The sequence below is a fragment of the Macaca fascicularis genome, chromosome 13, assembly GCF_037993035.2.
Source record: "Macaca fascicularis isolate 582-1 chromosome 13, T2T-MFA8v1.1".
Taxonomy (NCBI): domain Eukaryota; kingdom Metazoa; phylum Chordata; class Mammalia; order Primates; family Cercopithecidae; genus Macaca; species Macaca fascicularis.
Genome location: NC_088387.1, coordinates 38,738,383 through 38,760,680, shown reverse-complemented (window position 1 = coordinate 38,760,680; position 22,298 = coordinate 38,738,383). Strand labels below are relative to the sequence as shown.

The window sequence follows — 22,298 nt, the reverse complement described above, 5'->3', positions numbered from 1 at the left end:
TCTCAGCCCAAAATCTCCTTAAGCTGATAAGCAACTTCAGTAAAGTCTCAGGATACAAAATTAATGTGCAAAAATCACAAGCATTCTTATACACCAGTAACAGACAAACAGAGAGCCAAATCAGGAATGAACTTCCATTCACAGTTGCTTCAAAGAGAATAAAATACCTAGGAATCCAACTTACAAGGGATGTAAAGGACCTCTTCAAGGAGAACTACAAACCACTGCTCAGTGAAATCAAAGAGGACAAAAACAAATGGAAGAACATACCATGCTCATGGATAGGAAGAATCAATATCGTGAAAATGGCCATACTGCCCAAGGTAATTTATAGATTCAATGCCATCCCCATCAAGCTACCAATGAGTTTCTTCCCAGAATTGGAAAAAACTGCTTTAAAGTTCATATGGAACCAAAAAAGAGCCCGCATCTCCAAGACAATCCTAAGTCAAAAGAACAAAGCTGGAGGCATCACGCTACCTGACTTCAAACTATACTACAAGGCTACAGTAACCAAAACAGCATGGTACTGGTACCAAAACAGAGATATAGACCAATGGAACAGAACAGAGTCCTCAGAAATAATACCACACATCTACAGCCATCTGATCTTTGACAAACCTGAGAGAAACAAGAAATGGGGAAAGGATTCCCTATTTAATAAATGGTGCTGGGAAAATTGGCTAGCCATAAGTAGAAAGCTGAAACTGGATCCTTTCCTTACTCCATATATGAAAATTAATTCAAGATGGATTAGAGACTTAAATGTTAGACCAAATACCATAAAAATCCTAGAGGAAAACCTAGGTATTACCATTCAGGACATAGGCATGGGCAAAGACTTCATGTCTAAAACACCAAAAGCAACAGCAGCAAAAGCCAAAATTGACAAATGGGATCTAATTAAACTAAAGAGCTTCTGCACAGCAAAAGAACCTACCATCAGAGTGAACAGGCAACCTACAGAATGGGAGAAAATTTTTGCAATCTACTCATCTGACAAAGGGCTAATATCCAGAACCTACAAAGAACTCAAACAAATTTACAAGAAAAAAACAAACAACCCCATCAAAAAGTGGGCAAAGGATATGAACAGACATTTCTCAAAAGAAGACATTCATACAGCCAACAGACACATGAAAAAATGCTCATCATCACTGGCCATCAGAGAAATGCAAATCAAAACCACAATGAGATACCATCTCACACCAGTTAGAATGGCGATCATTAAAAAGTCAGGAAACAACAGGTGCTGGAGAGGATGTGGAGAAATAGGAACACTTTTACACTGTTGGTGGGATTGTAAACTAGTTCAACCATTATGGAAAACAGTATGGCGATTCCTCAAGGATCTAGAACTAGATGTACCATATGACCCAGCCATCCCATTACTGGGTATATACCCAAAGGATTATAAATTATGCTGCTATAAAGACACATGCACACATATGTTTATTGCAGCACTATTCACAATAGCAAAGACTTGGAATCAACCCAAATGTCCATCAGTGACAGATTGGATTAAGAAAATGTGGCACATATACACCATGGAATACTCTGCAGCCATAAAAAAGGATGAGTTTGTGTCCTTTGTAGGGACATGGATGCAGCTGGAAACCATCATTCTTAGCAAACTATCACAAGAACAGAAAACCAAACACCGCATGTTCTCACTCATAGGTGGGAACTGAACAATGAGATCACTTGGACTCAGGAAGGGGAACATCACACACCGGGGCCTATCATGGGGAGGGGGAACGGGGGAGGGATTGCATTGGGAGTTATACCTGATGTAAATGACGAGTTGATGGGTGCAGCACACCAACATGGCACAAGTATATATATGTAACAAACCTGCACATTATGCACATGTACCCTACAACTTAAAGTATAATAATAATAAATAAATTAAAAAATAATAATAATAATAAAAAAAATAAAAAATAAAAAAAATAAAAACGCCATTGAGGTTACTGAGAACCTAATCACAACTAAGGAGCCATAGGCAGAAACTAAATTGTAGCCCATGCATATTCTCTTTCCTTTTTCAAAACAAATGATGTTTTGAGAGGCAAAGTTCCTCATTGTGATTGTTATAAATTATCATATTAACTCAGATGTGTAACATTAGTTATTAAAATCAATTATATTTTCTCTTGGAGACATTTTATTGAGGAAGAATAAATAACACAAATTACAATTGTTTTTTAAACTGCAATCCAAGTAGCAGCATAACAATGCAATATCATTTAGTTAATTGCCTCAGCATGTTACATGTTTGAAAGACGCAGTATCTGTACTTCTAACATCATGTAAATCCAATAGGGAGGAAGGAGATCCAGATCTGGATAAGTTAATTTTTTGTATAACATTAGACAGAGTACGTTCTATAAGCAGATTAGGTGTTAAAAATCTGCCTGAGGTGTCAGCCCTCCTACTTCTAGTTGATACAGCCTTGCTCTTTTAATTGTTTGGTTTATGAATATCTTTTATTAAGTTTATTTGTTTTAAAGTCTTAGTATCTTTGTTATGCACAGGTTTTAACTTCATCCTCCTGTTTCTAGTCATGAATCAGCTACACACTTGGATTACAGGGCCATTAAATTTCACTTTTGCAAGAGATCACATCTCCCTTCTCTGTAGCAATCTTTGTCCATAGGATTTGGAAAGAAAACTGGGATCTAATATAGTTATGCATTAACTTTTAAACAATTCCTGTTATCAGCCTAGAATTATCTTCAGTGGTACCTGGTGGCCAAGACATTTCTGAGATTCTGCAAGACAAATTGTCTACCTAATTTTATAGGCTCCTAGAATGACTTTCCTCTTTGCAAAGTCCTTTACAAATAGTCCTTCATTTACTTTCTAAAAAAATGATTGATTTATTGTCCTTAGCTATCTCTCATTTTTGTTTTGTGTTCATTATTTGTTTTAAATGATGATATTGTTTTGTTTCATTTTATTTCCTCTGATGTCATTATAGAATAAATGCATGTATTTTTCTGTGTTTACCTACTGCCTTAAATCATTTTCTGCTGCTAAAAGAATACTTCAGCTAGATAATTTATAATAGAGTATAATTTAAAATGAACAGAAATTTATTTGGCTCATGGTTCTGGAGGCGGGGAATACCAAGAGCATGGTGATGGCATCTGGCAAGGGCTTTTGTCTCACTCTGTTGCCAGTTTGGAGTGCAGTGGCATGATCTCAGCTCAGTGCAACCTCTGCCTCTTGGGTTCAAGAGATTCTCCTGCTTCAGCCTCCCGAGTTGCTGGGATTACAGGTGCGTGCCACCACACCCAGCTAATTTTTTGTATTTTTAGTAGAGATGGGGTTTCACCGTGTTTGCCAGGATAGTCTTCATCTCTTGACCTCATGATCTGCCCGCCTTAGCCTCCCAAAGTACTGGGATTACAGGCGTGAGCCACTGTTCTGGCCTTGTTTTGTTTTTTAAAGCAGCAGCCACCGTCAAGTATAGAAGCCCATTTGCATGGTGTAGTGCCTACATGTTACAGTTTATTGGACAATAAGCCTCGCTGACACATCCATTTGGAATCTTAATCCAGCGACATCTACTGCATTTCTACATTATGACAAGGGATCTGATGGAAGGAATTTTATTTAATCATGATTTTAAATTTATTATTAGTTCATTTGGATAAGTAAATGAAACACTAATTTGAACAGAATAATAAAACTATTCTTAAAGTTATGGAAGTTTTGGCACTACCAGCATAAAACATTTAATGTGTGGATCATTTCTTATACCATAAAAGTATACTTCATAACACTGGTTGAACTAGTTGGAAGCATTCTATTATTTCCAAAGCTGGGTCTCTGTCCAGCATATATAAAAAAATTATTCTAGCATTGGATTGATTAAGAATGAATCTTGATTGAGAGAAAAAAAGGTCAATGAATACAAGCAAGCAAAAAAGTTGTTAACTTCAGGGAGAAAATAATAAACAGTAATACTGGACAGCAAAGTGAATAGACTAGAACCTTCAAAATCATCATACATGTAGAACTAAGACAAACATCTTACAATAACATCTAAAATATGACTGACATAATAATGATGAATGAAGTTGAACTATGATACAGAAAGTAAAATATTTTCTAGTTAGGCAGTTTGGGGTAGAAAACAGGATGAGGTAGAATTTAAAGAAAGAACAGACAAATGAAATATCTTTCAAATATATTCATATATAAAACAAGCATCTAGCTTGAAAATAGCTATCTATTTCTAACATGAATTGTATTAAAATTGCAGACTTATAAATCAATTCTGAAGTATGTAGTATCCACAGCAGAAATGCAACGGCAGTTATAATTCACTAAGCTAAAATTCTTCATCGTTTAGGTAAGGAAATAGAATGCAAGTAACTTGTTCTAGATCATGTAGATAGAAGTAGAGTTCTCTGTGATAATAATCCCTTTTTTCCCCTTACTATTTGGCCATTATCTCCGTCTGCATCATTGACTCTCATGCTTCCTCACACCTCCAGAACCTGGAAGTGATGCATACACTACGTTAGTAAGACAAACACTTACACTTTGTGTATGTGCGCATATGTGTGTAAGGGGGCTGAGTGGTGAGTAGAGTAGGAGAAGAGAGCAGAAGACATAGCATACGCAATTTAAAAAAATATCAAGGCCCAGAGCAATGGCTCACGTCTGTAATCCTAACACATTGGGAGGCCAAGGCATAAGGATGGCTGGCTTGAACCTAGGAGTTTGAGACCAGCCTGGGCAACATGATGAGACCCAGTCTCTACAAAAACATGTTTAAAACGTTAACTGGGCATGGTAGCTCACACTTGTAGTCCCACCTGCTTGGGAGGTTGAGGTGGGAGGTTCGTAGAGCCCAGAAGGTCAAGGCTGCAGAGAACAGTGATTGTGCCACTGCACACCAGCCTGGGCAATAGAGCAAGACCCTGTCTCTAAATAAATGTGTAAATCAAGTAATTAAATACTAAGGAATATCCTGATATTCCTGCAGACAAATATCCCTTACTTCCCCTCTTCTTCTCTCCCATAATCCTCTTCATCCCCACAGTGAGATTTACTTTCTTAGTATTCAATGCATATACACAAAATATAAAGTTTACATAGATCATTTGTTAACCTCCTAGAAATCAGCTTCATTTTTGTTGTAGAATTACATATAGTGTCCTGGACTTGCAAACAACTATGGAAAATTTATTGAATTTCTGATCCAATGCAGCAAAGATCCCCCAAAACAACTCTTCAGGCTATTCATTTCCATCATACAATCAATCTGCCTCATTTTATTTCCCTCGTTACTGAGCCAAATTGTCATTTAAAGGAGTTAAGCAATTATTTGTTCATTACATAGACACAGACTTGGGCTATGATCCTAGTAGCTGATAATGCATTTTCTCAACTTTCTTATATGAAGAATGGCACAACATTAAAAGGGCAAATGTCTGGGTATCTGATTTTTCTTCCAGCTTATCCCTATCTAGGACTATCATAAAATGTGTCAATCCCCTTTTCTTCAATACCTGCAGGTTTCCAGTCATTGAAATTGAAATGATTCATTTGATGTCCAGTCTGTCCATATCTTAATCATTTCCATGAGATTGTATTATTTACTAAAAGTAAAGATAAAGCGTTCTCTAAATGAGAGAATCTTCAATTATTTCTTTGTTTTGTTTTGTTTTTATTTTTATTTTTTATTTACTTGAAGTTCTAATGTCCATCAGTGACAGACTGGATTAAGAAAATGTGGCACATATACACCATGGAATACTATGCAGCCATAAAAAAGGATGAGTTCAATCCTTTGTAGGGACATGGATGCAGCTGGAAATCATCATTCTCGGCAAACTATCACAAGAAGAGAAAACCAAACACCGCATGTTCTCACTCATAGGTGGGAATTGAACAATGAGATCACTTGGACACGGGAAGGGGAATTCTTTACACTATAATTTTTATATTATAAAATAGAAACATCTGTTCAGTATATAAGGGAAGTTAATAAAATATTTTAAAAAGAAAAATTACTAATGGTAAAATTACTACAGAACTATGAACTTTAAATATTTTATACACATAAGAAACAGTAAGTTATAGAAATTTGGAAATCAGAACTGGTATTTAATTTCCAAATATATAACTTTAATGATTGCATGGCTTTAGATAAATGCTTTATCCAAATTCTCAGTTTTCCCCTTCTGTAGAACAGTGACAATAATTTACTTGCATCACGTAGTTCTAAGAATAAGAGGAGTTATAATTTTTGTTCAGAAATTACATGTGCTTTTTTGGTATCTGTTTATCCAGAGTGCTTGCAGTCACAATGTTAGACTCATTCCAATAAAAAAGAAATGTGTCTATCATGTTTCGAGAGAGGCACTGAGTTCTATATCTTCCAAATGATCCCTTGTGCCATACTTCTTGTACATAATTCACAAAATACCCAAAGGAACCCACCTCTCAGTGGAGTACAGATATGAACTCTGCTTAAATCTGGTGCCTGAGTGGACAATGACATATATGTGTGTATACATATATGTCATATATAAACGTATATATATGAATACATATGTAATATATATTTATAAACATACATGCATATATGTATACATATACATGCGTCTAAGCATGTGCATATCTTCAAGTTCCAAAACACTGACATCTCAATTTAACTCCCAATATATATTTAATTTATGCTATTTTATTCTCAAATTCATGTTAAAGATTATTGGAAACCAAACAACGTGACAGTCTCTTTGATATTTACTAGATATATTTTCTTACTGAATATAAGTTTTTCATTTCTAGTGTAACATCTTTTTAATCTTACTGCATGTCTTAAGTAAATCATCCAGTGTATCAGGAATATTGGAAGGTGTTGGTAAGTTTTTATCTGCTGAGTTGGATCCGTGTAAGTAATATACTAGAATCATTCTGGCCATGGAAGTGAACTTTTTGCTCGATGAACTGGATACTTGCCTTAACTTGCCTATATTTTAAGTAAAGGCTTTATATTAGTTAGAGGAGTAGAGTCTTTTTGCATTTCTGTTTTTAGTGCTAAAACACAGAAAATAGCCAAGATACGGCAAGTGATATGAAGTAGTTCTCCACATAATTTATAGTGGACCAAGGGATATATTTAAATTTACTGAATGGGAAATTTGATCAAGCCTCATCATTTAATCAGAATAGATGGTTGTTGTACAATGCCCAGATGCACATGAGATGTGCCTATTTCATTATGAAACCAGAATAAGAAAGGTAGGGTGAACTGCAGATTGTCCAGAAGTATCCACGAAGGAATTGTTTTATTGTTTAATTGTTAGATGAGTTAACATTTTAAATAACCTTGATTTGTCTGAAGCAGGTAAAATAAGATGTGCTCCTTCCTCTGTTTAGAGCAGCAGTACCCAATCTTTCTGGCACCAGGGACTGGTTTCATGGAAGACAATATTTCTATGGACGGGGAAGGGGAATGATTTCAGGATGATTCAAGCGCATTACGTTTATTGTGCATTTTATTTCGATTTTGTATCAGTATATACATAAATTAAGCAGCTGCCATGATTGCCTTTTAAGGCCACTGTCATTTGCAATCTCAAGCAATTGATCCTCTTCTAGCATGGACAAAGTCAATTCACCTGGCTCATTCAGAAATGGGTCATGGATCCATTCCTTCCCAGTTTGGGGTTCTTTTGTGGTTGGGAAATAATGCACAAACTTTTTTTTTTTTTTTTTTTTGAGTTGAAGTCTTGCTCTGTTGCCCAGGCTGGAGTGCAATGGTATGATCTCGGCTCACTACAACCTCAGCCTCCTGGGTTCAAGCAATTCTCCTACCTCAGCCTCCTGAGTAGCTGGGATTACAGGAGCCTGACACCATGCCCGGCTAATTTTTGTATTTTTAGCAGAGACAGTGTTTCACCATGTTGGTCAGGCTGGTCTTGAACTTCTGACCTTGTAATCCACCCACCTCAGCCTCCCAAAGTGCTGGGATTGCAGGCATGAGCCACCACACCCGGTAATGCACAAACTTTTGAAAGCTGAGATAAGTGGTCATGCAGCAGCTGAGAGAGCAAAGGCCCTGGTTCAGTCTCTTTCAAACTTTCTGCTAATGTTTGAAACATGCCAAAAATCCCAACGTTCACTCATTGCCCCCATAATTCCAGTTTGGCTTTGAAAGGAGCCATTTTTGAAGACTTGAACACAGTTGTTAAGACTTGAACACAGTTGTCATTCACCCCTGAAGTGACAAATTGAGTATATTGAGCGGTTTGTATAAGTCATGCAGGTAAGCAAGTTTTGCGACCCATTCTGTGTTACTGTAATGTGCTGTCAGTGGTGACTGTTTTTCTAAAAGAAATCTTTGGAGTGGCTCTCATAATTCAAAAACTCCAACCAGTAATACACCTTTAGAAAAACATCTCACTTCTGTGTATAAGAGAAGATGTGTGTGCTCTGTGTCCATCTCCCCACAGAGCTGTGCAAACAGATGTGGATTAAGGGCATGTACTTTTATGTCACTGATAATTTTAATCATGTCCTGCAAAACATTGCTAAGGTGACATTTTTTTTGGCTAGCCAGCATTTCTTTATGGATAACACAGTATGTAGATTCACATTCAAGGGATACTTCTTTGACTTGAGTGGTGAAACCAGTAAGCCATCCAATCATGGCAGCTGCTTTATCTGTGCATATACTGATACAAAATGACCAATTCCGTTTTCCTTATATGTAACCATTCAAAGATTTGAATGTTTCTGTAGCTGTGGTGTTGGTTGGCCACAAAAGTGCAAATAACATATCCCAATGTACATCCTCCTGAAAAATATATCGCACAAAAACAAGCATTGTTGCCTTTTCTGTCAACACCAGTAGACTCGTCAACCTGGATTGCACTCCATGGTAACATTAATTCTCCCTAATAATTGTTCTTCAATATCTTCTACTGTTCCATCAATTTGTCTAGTTATGGTGTTAGCCGAAAGAGGAACACGTGCCACCTTTTGAACTGGAGCCTTTACTATAAGTTTATGATAAATGTTCTTAGCAGCATGTAGGATCAACTCTTCACCAATAAGGGCTTCTTAGCTTTAGCAATGTGGTTAGCCACTACGAATGATGTTCTCAGTGCAGACACATTTGATGAAGTGGTGGCCTTTAATAATTGCTTCTGTTCTTCGTGTTCACATTTAAAAGAAAAAAAAAAAAACTCCAAAGGCTTATCTTTTAATGCGGGGTACTTGGTCTCCATGTGGCAAAGCAGTTTTGAAGGTTTCATGGCTTTGTTAGATAACCAGTCGCCACATATTATACAAAGTGGGCTTGGAGAATATGAATCACCTGTTGCAATGAACCTGTAATTTAAGTAGGACTCTTGGTATTTTATTTTAAATGCAGCTTTTTTTGTTGTTGTTGTTTTTGGTAGCGGTCATAGAGTCTTCTACTGCCTCATCATTGGGGTCTTTCTCCCTTTTCAAAGAAACTCTCCAGTGACTTTGTTTTTTACTCATTTTGGCTAGGGTTAGCTTGTGGGCTTACTAAAACTGTGACAAAGTATGCAGTGCAGGAAAGAGACATGGATGGAGGTGACATATAAAATAATGGCCAGATCAGGCACAATCTAAAATAAGTGTTGAATTCTGACTTAAAGCCTGCATCAGAAGCAACTGTACAATTGAAGTATATCAACTCACTTGCCACTATAAAGCCAGCCATCAGATGCAGCTGTACAATTGAAATACATCAAAAGCTTATCTTTTAATGCAGGATACTTGGTCTCCAGTGGCAAAGCAGTTTTGAAGGTTTCATGGCTTCGTTAGATAACATCACTTGCCACTATAAGCCTGCCACTGGATGCAGCTTGTCACTTGCCACTCACTGATAGGGTTTTGATATGAGTCCACAAGCAATTGATTTATTATGGTCTTTATGCAGTCAAACCTCTCCACTAATGTTAATCTGTATTTGCAGCCACTCCCCAGCACTAGCATCACTGCCTCAGTTCCACATCAGATCACCAGACATTAGATTCTCATAAGGAGCATGCAAACTAGATCCCTCATATACATAGTTCACAATAGGGTTTGCACTCCTGTGAGAATCTAATGCTGATCTGACAGGAGGCAGAGCGCAGGTAGTAATGCGAGTGATGGGGAGCGGCTGCAAAGATAGATGAAGTTTTACTCATTTGCCAGCTGCTCACTTCCTGCTGGGCGGCCCAGGTTCTAACAGACCATGGTACTGGTCCATGCACCAAGGTTTGGAGATCCCTGGCTTAGAAAGTGTATTTTGAAAACTTTTTTAAAAAGTTCCCTGCTGCTATGGAATGGGTCTTTCTAAACAAACCCAATTTAAAACACACTAATTGCTTTTGGTTGGTCTTAAAATAGACCAAAATCTTTAACATGGCTTAATATGACTCAACTTGGCCTGGCCCCTGCTTCCCTCCAGTCTTGTCTCTACTCTTCAGACTCCAGTCAGCCAAAAAAAAATGTTTTCAGTCAGTTGTTTTGAGCATGTTCCCTCTTGATAGTGGACACATCCTGATTCCCTGTATCTGAAACGCTTTACTGTTTGCCTAGCTAACTGCTATTCTTTAGACTCAGTCAAATATTGTTTCCCATGTCAAGCCTTTCCATAACTTCCAGAGCATCATAAAATTTATTCTAAATTTGAAAAATTTATTTGTAGGATTACCTAGTTACTCTTTCTCACTAGAGCATGCAATCTCTTCTCCCTCATATATATGTCACAAATAGCCTAGTTTATAATGTCTGACATAAAAGTGGGTGAAGTGGATGTTCAGTACAATTAGTTAAACATATTAAGTACAATATACAAAGAAGCCAGGCTCCAAAGTCCACGTGTGTTAAGAACTTTATTCATGGCCGGGCGCGGTGGCTCAAGCCTGTAATCCCAGCACTTTGGGAGGCCGAGACGGGCGGATCACGAGGTCAGGAGATCGAGACCATCCTGGCTAACACGGTGAAACCCCGTCTCTACTAAAAATACAAAAAACTAGCCGGGCGAGGTGGCGGGCGCCTGTAGTCCCAGCTACTGGGGAGGCTGAGGCAGGAGAATGGCGTAAACCCGGGAGGCGGAGCTTGCAGTGAGCTGAGATCTGGCCACTGCACTCCAGCCCGGGCTACAGAGCAAGACTCCGTCTCAAAAAAAAAAAAAAAAAAAAAGAACTTTATTCATATGAGGTATTTAGAAAAGGCAAATCTATGGAAGAGGAAAGCAGAGTAGTGTCTACCTAGGACTGAGAGTGGGAATGGGAATGGGGATAAACTGTTAACTGGCATGAGGAATCTTACCAGAATGAGCAAAATGTTCTAAAACTAGATTATAGTGATGGTTGCAGGACTCAGAAAATTTACTACAAATCATTAAAATTTACATTTAAAATGGGTGAATTTTATGATATGTAAATTATTCATCAATAACGGTCAATAGTTTGGTGTGTTCTGGCCTTTTTATTAGCCATGACTTAAACCTACTTAGGAACGCTTCCTTTATGTCCACCTATAATGACCATGTGAGTGCTTTCGCAGATTCCCTTAGACCTTCTTATTCATTTCTATGTGCCTCGTCATGGCTTCTCTGGGTCTTTGCCTTAACAGCCTGCATCACAGGCTTTCTTTGAATATCATCCTGGACTACTGAAACCACTTTCCCTATTTATCAGACAGACTGGCGTTCCTGTGGTTTTCAGATCTCCAGGGTGGGTCTTGGCCAATTAATAGCTGCTGTGGGAGGATGGAGAGAAAGCTTCCTTAACTTTATGGGGGGCAAACTCTGAGCTGTAATGCCTGCTCCTGATAAGGCTGATGGCATCTTTTCAGTATCTCTGTCTGGAAATGCACCTTCTCAGCATGTTTTCCTTCCCTTTCCTGTTTTGTGGATATAAGATTTATCAGATTCTGGGAGCTCTTTTTTAATAAATTCCTTGCTCAAGAACCTGCACCTCAGGGTCTCTTTCTGGAAGGGCTTGACCCAAGATGCTGACCCTCCCAGGAGCACCTGTTTTGATGTTGCGAATTTTCAAAAATAATTGTGAGAAATTTACTGTTATTCTAGTATTTTGTATTCTTTTTTACAAGTCCCAGACTTCACATATTCTGTAACTGTTGAGGATGCCCTGAAAGGTTCTTCCTGCCCTTCTTCCCTTACATACATTTCAGATCTAGCCTCGACATTATCTTGACTCAAGAAGTAGGGCTGGACACAGTGGCTCATGGCTGCAATCCTAGCCCTTCGAGGGGCTAAGGTGAGTATGTCAAGAGTTTAATGCTACAGTGGGCTATGTTCACGCCATTGGGCTCCAGCCTGGGTGACAGAGCAAGACCCCATCTCTATTAAAATAAAATAAAATAAAATAAAACAAAATAAAATAAAAAATTAAAAGCCACCCTCTTAAATTCTAATATAAATTGAGTATTTCACTTCTGACTCCATTGTATTCTGTGCTTCCATATTTATAGCATTTAATTCACTTTATAAAAATTCCCGTTTTATTCTTGATCTTTCCTTCTCAACTGTGCAAATCTGAGAGCAGAGATTTTATCTTTTATATTTAGCTTCCTCGTGCCTAGTAAAACATATAAAAGGTATGTGATTAATACTAATTGATTCAAAATAATTGAGTAATCTGTATTCATATGGAATGCCATGTAATACCTATAAGTTTCAGAAAGTTGTAGAGCCATTTATACATATAAATTTTCTTATGTAATTATCTATTATATATATTTATTTGAAAAATAAGTACTAGTGTCTGTGTCTGTGTATTGAAGGGCATTTATGATTTATAATTCATAATTTAACCTTGCGTCATAATTTTACTCAAGCAAATACTTAATGAAATGTAAGAAAGAAAGAAGAAAAGCATGCAAGGAGGGAGCTTGAGAACTGATAGGCTTTATGAATTGCCAGAGCAGGGAATATTTTTTTTGTTGTGGTGGTTATTGTTGTTGTTGTTGTTGTTGTTCTTGATAATATTAATGTTGTTCTGCTGGAGGAGAAGCAAGGTTATGTTCAGTATCAGTTATATTCTGACATGTAAAATTCAGTATTACTCACATCCCAACATGTACTGCCTATTCAGCTTAAACATAAGCTGAAAGAAGCCACATTATTTGGCTATTATTAGGATTGTATAGCACTGTAGAATTATTATAGTTAACAATAATATATTACATAGTTTTAAATAGCTAGAAGGAGAATATTGAACATTTCCAACATAAAAAAGATAAATGTTTAAAATGATGGATGTGCTAATTATCCTCATCAGATCACTATGCATTACGTGTATTGAGACATCACTATAAACCTCATGGATATATTCAATTATTAGTTGTCAATTAAAAAAAGAGTCCAATCTTGGCCACGCGTCCTGGTGTAGCGAGCAGGCTCAGAGCTGCTCTCGCTGCTGTCATGGTTCGTTTGCTAAACTGCATCGTCGCTGTGTCCCAGAACATTGGCGTCAGCAAAACAGGGACCTGCCCTGGCCGCCCGCTCAGGAATGAGTTCAGGTATTTCCAGAGAATGACCACAACCTCTTCAGCAGAAGGTAAACAGAATCTGGTGATTATGGGTAGGAAGATCTGGTTCTCCCTTCCTGAGAAAAATCACCCTTTAAAGAACAGAATTAATTTAGTTCTCAGTAGAGACCTCAAGAACCTCCAGAAGGAACTCTTTTTTTTTTTTTTTTTTTTTTTTTTTTTTTTTTTTTTTTTTTTTTTTTTTGCCAGAAGTCTGGATGATGCCTTGAAACTTAATAACCAGAATTAGCAAATGAAGTAGACATGATTTGGATGGTTGGTGGTGGTTCTGTTTTATAAGGAATCCATGAATCACCCAAGCAATCTTAAACTGTTTGTGACAAGGATCATTCAGGACTTTGAAAGTGACACATTTTTCCAGAAATTGATTTGGAGAAATATAAACTTCTGCCAGAATACCGAGGTGTTTTCTCTGATGTCCAGGAGGAGAAAGGCATTAAGTACAAATTTGAAGTACATGAGAAGAATGATTCATATGAAGGTGTTTTCTGGTTTAAGTTGCTCCCCCTCTTTTTTTTTTTTTTTTTTTTTTTTGAGATGGAGTCTTGCTCTGTCGCCCAGGCTGGAGTGCAGTGGCCGGATCTCAGCTCGCTGCAGGCTCCGCCTCCCGGGTTCACGCCATTCTCCTGCCACGGCCTCCCAAGTAGCCGGGACTACGGGCGCCCGCCACCTCCCCTGGCTAATTTTTTGTATTTTTTAGTAGAGGCGGGGTTTCACGGTGTTAGCCAGGATGGTCTGGATCTCCTGACCTCGTGATCCGCCCGTCTCGGCCTCTAAGCAATGTGTTTTTATTCCCCACTAACCTAGACTATATCCGATATCATTTATGAAACATTCTTGCTATAAGTAAGTGCCTCTCCAACACCCTTACTGAGTCCCAAGCACCTACAGTGAGCTGCCTTTCCACACACATCGCATATGGCACTCTTGCCAGTCCTTGACATTTTCGGGCTTTTCAAATGTTGGTAGCGTTTATTAAAGATGAAGATGAACATACCCTTCCACTGAGCACTTTCACTAGTGGGAAATACAGAAAACTTCCTATGTGTATATCCAGAGGTTTGTAGACAAATGTTGCAGCCTTGTTTGTAACAGTGAAACAATTGAAAACAACCTGGAAGTGCAGTGATGGAAAAATGAGTATATTTCTGTCTCAGATTGGGGAACCCAAAGCAGATTCCAAGACTGAAATTTCAGTGAAAGCAGTTTATTTGCTAGGTCTTACCAGAAATCATCAATTGAGGTGTGGAGAAATGGAACTGAGACGGTAAGGAAACCAGTTTAAAGTCAGTGAGCAGGTTCTCATTGGTAACAAGCTCCATACTGCTGAGATGCAGGGAAATCGAGGGGAGCAAGCTGGAGTATTTATCACCCTCTCTTTCCTTTTCAGCTCCCTGTCCTGTGTGTGGGCGGAAAGTACTCCAGCTTCTCTACAGCAAGTCCCAGGTGTTTGCAGTAAGAAGCTGCTGGCATGCATGGGAATAGTGAATGCCAAGCACTTAAAGCAATTCCGTGTTTAACTATGTAATCTCTTCATACTTTTTTTTTTTTTCCAGACAGCTTTTCACTCTTGAATCTCAGGCAGACTGCGGTGGCGCAATTTCGGCTCACTGCAACCTCTGCCTTCCGGGGTTCAAGCGATTCTCCTGCCTCAGGCTCCCGAGTAGCTGGGACTACAGGCGCGGGCCACCAGGCCTAGCTGATTTTGTGTTTTTGGTGGGGATGGGATTTCACCGTGTTGGTCAGTCTGGTCTCAAACTCCTGACCTCAAGGGATCCACCCGCCTCGGCCTCCCAGAGTGCTGGGATTACAGATGTGAGCCACCGCACCTGGCAGATCTTCACACTTTTTGTGTAGTAAAAAGTATAAAGCCACACATGGTTTATTTGAAATAGTTTATAATTTAAAAAAAAATACAAAAGCAGGAAAACCAATTCTAAGTTCAAGTGAGGGATGATGGTAGTTGGAAGCAAAGGGTTGCATGTAGTATGAAATTATGATTTAAGATATATTTTAAAGTTGGAAGTAGCAGGATATTCTGGTGGAGTTTAACTTTGGTTTTGGGCCCACTGAGCTTGAGATGCCTTTGAGAAATGAAGGAAGTAGAGAGAGAATACAGGAAAAACTGGCCAGGCACAGTGGCTCACTTTGGGAGGGCTAGGCAGGTGGATCACTTGAGACCATCTTGGGCAATATGGTGAAGCCCCGTCTCTACAAAAAGTACAAAAAATTATCTGGGCATTGTATTGCACACCTGTAGTCCCATCTACTCGGAGGGCTGAGATGGAAGGATCAATTGAGCCCACGAGTTCAAGGCTGCAGTGAGTCGTGATTGTGCCACTGCACTCCAGCCTGGGTGACAGAAGAGACCCTGCCTGTCTCAAAAAAGAATCTGAAAACTGGCCGGGTGTGGTGGCTCATACGTGTAATCCCAGCACTTTGGGAGGCCGAGGCAGGCAGATCACAAGGTCAGGAGATTGAGACCATCCTAGCTAACACGGTGAAAACCCGTCTCTACTAAAAATACAAAAAAAAAAAAAAAAAAAAATAGCTGGGCGTGGTGTTGGGTGCCTGTAGTCCCAGCTACTCGGGAGGCTGAGGCAGGAGAATGGCGTGAACCTAGGAGGCGCTGGAGCTTGCAGTGAGGGAAAATCGTGCCACTGCACTCCAGCCTGGGCGACAGAGCAAGACTCTGTCTCCCCCCCAAAAAAAAAAAAAAAAAAAAAATCTGAAAACAATGGAACCATGCCTTCAGAATTCTAGAAAGTTATTTTCAACTGATAAATCTATTCACCCAAATAATCAAGGGTCAAGGTAAAATAATGCATTTTTAGACAAGCAAAGACTCAGGGGTTATCTCCATGTACCCTTTCTTGGGAAGCTATTGGAGAACATGCTCCAGCAAAATGAAGGAGTACACAAACCAGAGAATGACATGAATCCAGCAAATAGTATCTAACACACGCAATATTTCAGCCATGGAGCTGGCTTTAAAAAGCAGTAAAAATATTAATAGATTACCCGGATGGAGTGGCCCATGATTGTAGCCTCAGCTACTTAGGAGGCTAAGGAAGAGGATGGCTTGAGCCCAAGAGTTCCAGACCAGCCTTCTCTTAAAAATAATAATAGGATATTGCCAGATTTGGGACATTTGGAAAGAAGTTCATTGAAGATAAAGCGAAAGTAAAAAAATAAGGGGGAAGGATTGATTGGGTAATCATTAATTCTAGGGCAGAAAGAACTACAGGATAGGAAGTAAGAGCATAATACGCTGTTTTTCTCAACAATGAGCAATATGTACATAGTCATAATGATGTGGCAACTGCTTAGCCCCTAAATCTGTTAACTACTTTGGGACAATATGGGAGGAAAAGTGAAGATAGTGACGGTATAAGAGATAAATCTTCATCTGTCATATCAAGAAATAACTAATTTATAAAATAACCAAGAAATGACTAAGTAGTTATAGTGAGAAAAAAATAGAAGACATTGCTAAAGGAGTTAAAAATCATTGCTTTGGAGAATTAGGAGGGATAGGGCAGGGGACTGTTAGGATGTGTTATAAACTGCAGAGGCTTTTTAAAATTACATGTATTAATATAGGCATTCACTTGAAAAACTAAGAAAAAGATAATTTGGAAAAACCCATGAAAATAACTTCTAGAAAGAAAAACTAAGAGAATGAAAAGGGTTTGCCTCTGGAAAGAACAACTGCCAGGACCGTTGTTTTCACTGTAAGACTTTTGGAGCCTTTTGATTGTACTTAACCATTTTCATACATTTCTTTAATGAAAAGAATTCTACCTTAATAAAAAGTTACACTCATTAAAAAAAATAAAAATAAAAAATAAAATAAAGTCAGTTTTAAAAAGTTTCAGACAATTATCAGGCCTCAGCAAGTAGAAATCAAGAAATATACAGTCATTCTTCATTGGCTGAAAATCATAACGTAACTCTAGAATGGTATGTGAATTTTTATTTTCATTCTCTGGGCGTGGCAGTAGATATAAGACAGGCCTTTTAGCATACATTGAGAGATGTGTGCGCATATATGCATGTGCTATTTCATGCATGCATTTAAAAATATTTAATATCATTTGTAACTTTGAGGAGTCTAATCTGTTGCTATATGAGTAATCATTAGGTTGTTCTATATCTATTAATATTGTTGATCATCACCAGTCTGAAAGAAGCTAACATAAAATCACAAAATGCCATGAAGCTGAGAACTAGTGACCCCAGGACGTAAGGAACTGACTAATGGCAAAATCTTTAGGGTTATGCCTAAAATCCTCATTCTCGTGAAATATTCTCTTTTAGAATATTTCGTCTGGGACACATATGGCTTCACCAGATAAACCATTTTACTTTACATTTTGGACAGTCAATCCACAGATGTCATATTACCAACACCACTGAATTCTCTGAAAATAATAATAATACATAAAAGGTAAAGGGAATGAATTTGTCACTTCAACTTGACAGACTAAATGATGTAGATCTCAGGAGTTTGGCACTGAAGATTTTCCTCTTGGGTGCTAAACTGCAACATAAGAAAGAAATCAACAGATAAATCAATAGAAATTATATTCTTCCTTCATTTTGTTTTATTTCCTTCTCTTTTTCTGTTTTATCTTTCTCTTCTTTATTTTTCTTTTATTTTATTTTCTGTCCTCCTCCAACTTTTTCTTTGTCTAATTTCTCCTTTTCTCCATTTTTTATTCAATAGGCCAATGGTTCTCTATTCAAACTTCTGTATATTTAAAAATATATAAATTTTGATTGCATATCAAATCTGTGGTTAAAATATCTTGGGTTGGCCAAGGATATATTTTAAAAGTTCCATGAATTATTGTATGTTAGTATATTCTTTATTTGAAAAACGATAGACTTTATTTGCTGTATTTCTTAAATGAAGGAGAACATGTAAGTTGTTCTCAATGTTTTATTTCAATACTTACGGTATCCAGGACATAATACGTCTTTCTTCTAAAATTAAGTAAACTGAGAAGCTTCTTCATTCTAATTCTACTTCTCTGAATCATGAGTTCAAAATAGAACTCCTGGGACAGCCAAACCTGATTCTCTTTTTATTTCTTCCAAAGGCACTTCTCTAACCAACTGTATTCCACCTTAAGGGAATCATTGCTTATCCAGAGTCCCTGTATGACCTGTTGACAATGGTTTAAATATATCCGTTCAATGAAGCATGACCAAATAAAGTATTGGTCAAACTTTTATATAAAAACTAACTGAGAATTTTGTTGAAATGCCAGATTAGGAGTCAGTAAGTCTGTAGGGCCTGAGATTCTATTTTTCTAATAAGCTGTCTCATGAGGCAGAAACTGTTAGTCATGGACCACTACGAGTGGAGCAGGAGTCAGCACTACTCACCTATGGTCTGGCCTACTTCTGTATTTACTAACTAGGTGAAAGTTCTTGCATTATGTGGCAGGTCATAGTGTTTTTTTGTTTTTTTGTTTTTTTTTGAGACAGAGTCTTGCTCTGTCACCCAAGTCTGAGTGCAGTGGCATGATCTTGGCTCTCTGCAACCTCTGCTTCCCAGGTTCAAGTGATTCTCCTGCCTCAGCCTCCCAAGTAGCTGGAATCACATGCACACGCCACCATGCTTGGCTTATTTTTGTATTTTTAGTAGAGATGGGGGTTTCTCTATGTTGGCCAGGCTGCTCTTGAACACCTGACCTCAGGTGATTCACTCTCAGCTTCCCAAAGAGATGGGATTACAGGTGTGAGTGATCCCGCCTGATCAGGTCATTTTTGAACAGCTATTATATGGTTCTGGCATCCGTTAGAAAAAATAAATATATATATAATAAGGCATAGCCTCTGCCTTTAAGAGCAAACCATAATCTAGTTAGGAAGCATATCTCTAAACCTAAACTTAGTGCCATATAACTGACTAGGCTGATGATAATGACAGGGAGAATTAGCTCAGTTATGTTATTCCAAAACAATTAGTCAACAGCAGCATATGATTGCCTGTTCAGACGTACAGTGGAATCGACGTTCAGGGAAGGGAAAACGTGTTAAGCATGGAGGTGGTCCATGAAGGACAGATAGGTGAGAGTGAGTGTGGTTAAGAAAACATTGACAATATTTTAAAATGGAAAAAATTAAAAACAAGAAACACCCGTATCTGGGCTTTATGACTGGTTTTCCACTCCACTATGGACTCCTTTCAGAGAGGAGAAAATGCCTGTGCTTCCTACTGTATGCGCCATGCTTTTCGGCATATAGCAGAAGAGTTCTGCTATATGCAGAACAACTGTAATCTGTCAGTTGTACATATGAAATTAATAAAGAAGAGATGATTTGGCTGTAATGATTAATTGGATGAAAGATAAATTTATTTGGAGAAATAACAAAATGACTAAATATGTACTGAGATGATAAGAATAGCATTTTCAGCGTAAGCTTGATTAATATTTTTATCTATCTAGTTACCAATCTATCACATATATTTTTAAATAAAGAATAAAAAGGAGTTTGCATGGAATATTTATTAAGAACTAAGAATCTTCAAATGAAGTGTTTGATGTGGCACTAAGTTTAGGAATCTCTAGTCCAATGACAAAAATAATAAGTTAAAACTTATTGAATCTAAATATAAAAATCCAATTTTATATGGTGATTTTTTCACACTGCAGTGTGCCTCAGATGAGCTTGCATTATTGAAAGAAAAATATGTTCAAAACAAAATTAAACTTAATTAGTTTTAATTACAAGTAAAGATGTTAATATTAAATAATACATTCAGTTTGGAGAATGAGTAGTGGAAGAGGTGTTTAAAAATTGTAACTGCTTCAGCTCCCTCCTTGCCTCCCACCACACACACACACACACACACACACACACACACACACACACATTAGGTTTAGAAATATTAGGCTATATTGTAATTTTCATTAAAACATAATTATCCAAGTACAATGATGATGGATTTCTAGGTGACTTTTAACTGATATTGACCTCTTAGAGACTACGTAATTCATCTTAAGGGATTAAATTGATTTTTAAATTCAGGGACAGCTGACTCATGTTGAGAACATGTAGCTTGAGGTTGGTATTATGTATATTCTTGCCTTTAAATAAGTGGAATGTGCCACTGATAAGTTGATTCAGCTTTCTTTTATAATAATGTAAAAAATAATGTGCATCATGCCATATATTTATGTGCTGATGACTCATTCTATCCAATAGCCTGGAGAACCATCCATTATAGGAAGGTACAGTAAAAATGGGAAGAGCATGAAAACTCCAGTGATGCAGGCTGTTATTTTAAAACTTACAGATGATTGTTTTCAGGAATCCATGGGAAAGCATAGCAAAATAATATCAATTCAATATTTCAGGAATATAGCAGATGCAGATATATTTTAAGGAATGATAATATATTTCTTCTGCTGTCATACCAGCTATTAGGGTGGAAAAGAGAAGTTCTGTTAACAATGACCTTTTATGATAAGCTCTGAACATTGTTAGGAGATTGAAATTACCTTTAATATTTGACTTTAAGATCACCCCAGATACTTCAACAACTTGGTTTTGAAAATCAATTTCTACATTTTTCAGTTTTATCTAATTGTTTTACTTTTTTCTAATTGTTTTTTAGTTACTCAATCTCAATAGGCAGCTTAATACTACTTTTTTGTGTAACCCAAAGAGTCTTTCATGACTGCAAAAATTACTGGTCTATATGCTGGCTTATGATTCTTTTTAAATTCAAAACTAGTGTTGTGTGGCTGGTTCACTTTTTGGTGAACTTAGAACACAATCTTCCCAAATGAGTCAAAACTAATGTTTTATCAAGCTGCTGATTTGACCTAGAAGATTTACAACTTCCATTAACTTCAGTAAACAAGACTAAATGATTGTCACTGCTATTTAGATATTATTTTAGAATTATTTCACAAACACTGTCAGATTGTTTTATGTAAACTTTCAAGTTATTTATGCTACCACGGGGAAGTCTGCATCTAAAAGGGATAACCCGACTTCAGAAGTGGGGAAGAATAACACAATCTTCCACTATATGACACTTACTATTTTGTTATTTTTCTTTTGCATACATTATTTCAGATCCTCAAAATTACTTTAGGGAACATAAGCAAGGTATCACAGTTCTGAAATTTGCATTAAATTTACTCATTTGACTAACCATCTATTTATTTAGTGAATGCTTTGTCAAATTCCTACATGTGCTTGTGTTGTAGGAATGCAAAGATAGGAACAACAACAATAACAATAACATAAAATAGAGAAAGAAATGCACCTGTCCTCGTGGATTTTTAGCCTAACAGAAGAGACAGGTAGAAAACAAAACAATTGCACATTAGAAAACGAAAACATGCATAGATAGATAAGGGAGTACCCTGAAACATCTAGGAGCAAGGAAAGAATCGTGAAGGACATCTTCTAAGAAGTAAAATTTAGCTGAATCCTGAAGTGCAAATATCTTTAAATATTTTCTCTTTTTCATCATTTTGTTTCTCTCCTTTGAGAACTCTAATTTGTTAAATATATTACATTATTTTCTACAGTTTTGTTTAATAATTCCTGCTTAAATATTTGACCACAATTTTAATTTTTCTCCATGACAATATTGTATCTTGAGTTTTCTTTACCTGTTAACAAGTGGTACTTTTTCTATTTTCCCTTTGTTTATGCGTTGTTGTAGGTTTTTTATTTTTTATTTTTATGCATTACTG

General features: G+C 37.3%; 1 pseudogene; it reads left to right on the top strand.

Annotated features, from left to right (window-relative positions):
• Positions 1–13,441: 13,441 nt before the first annotated feature.
• Positions 13,442–15,089, top strand: LOC102134839 (dihydrofolate reductase-like; annotated as a pseudogene).
• Positions 15,090–22,298: the final 7,209 nt, after the last annotated feature.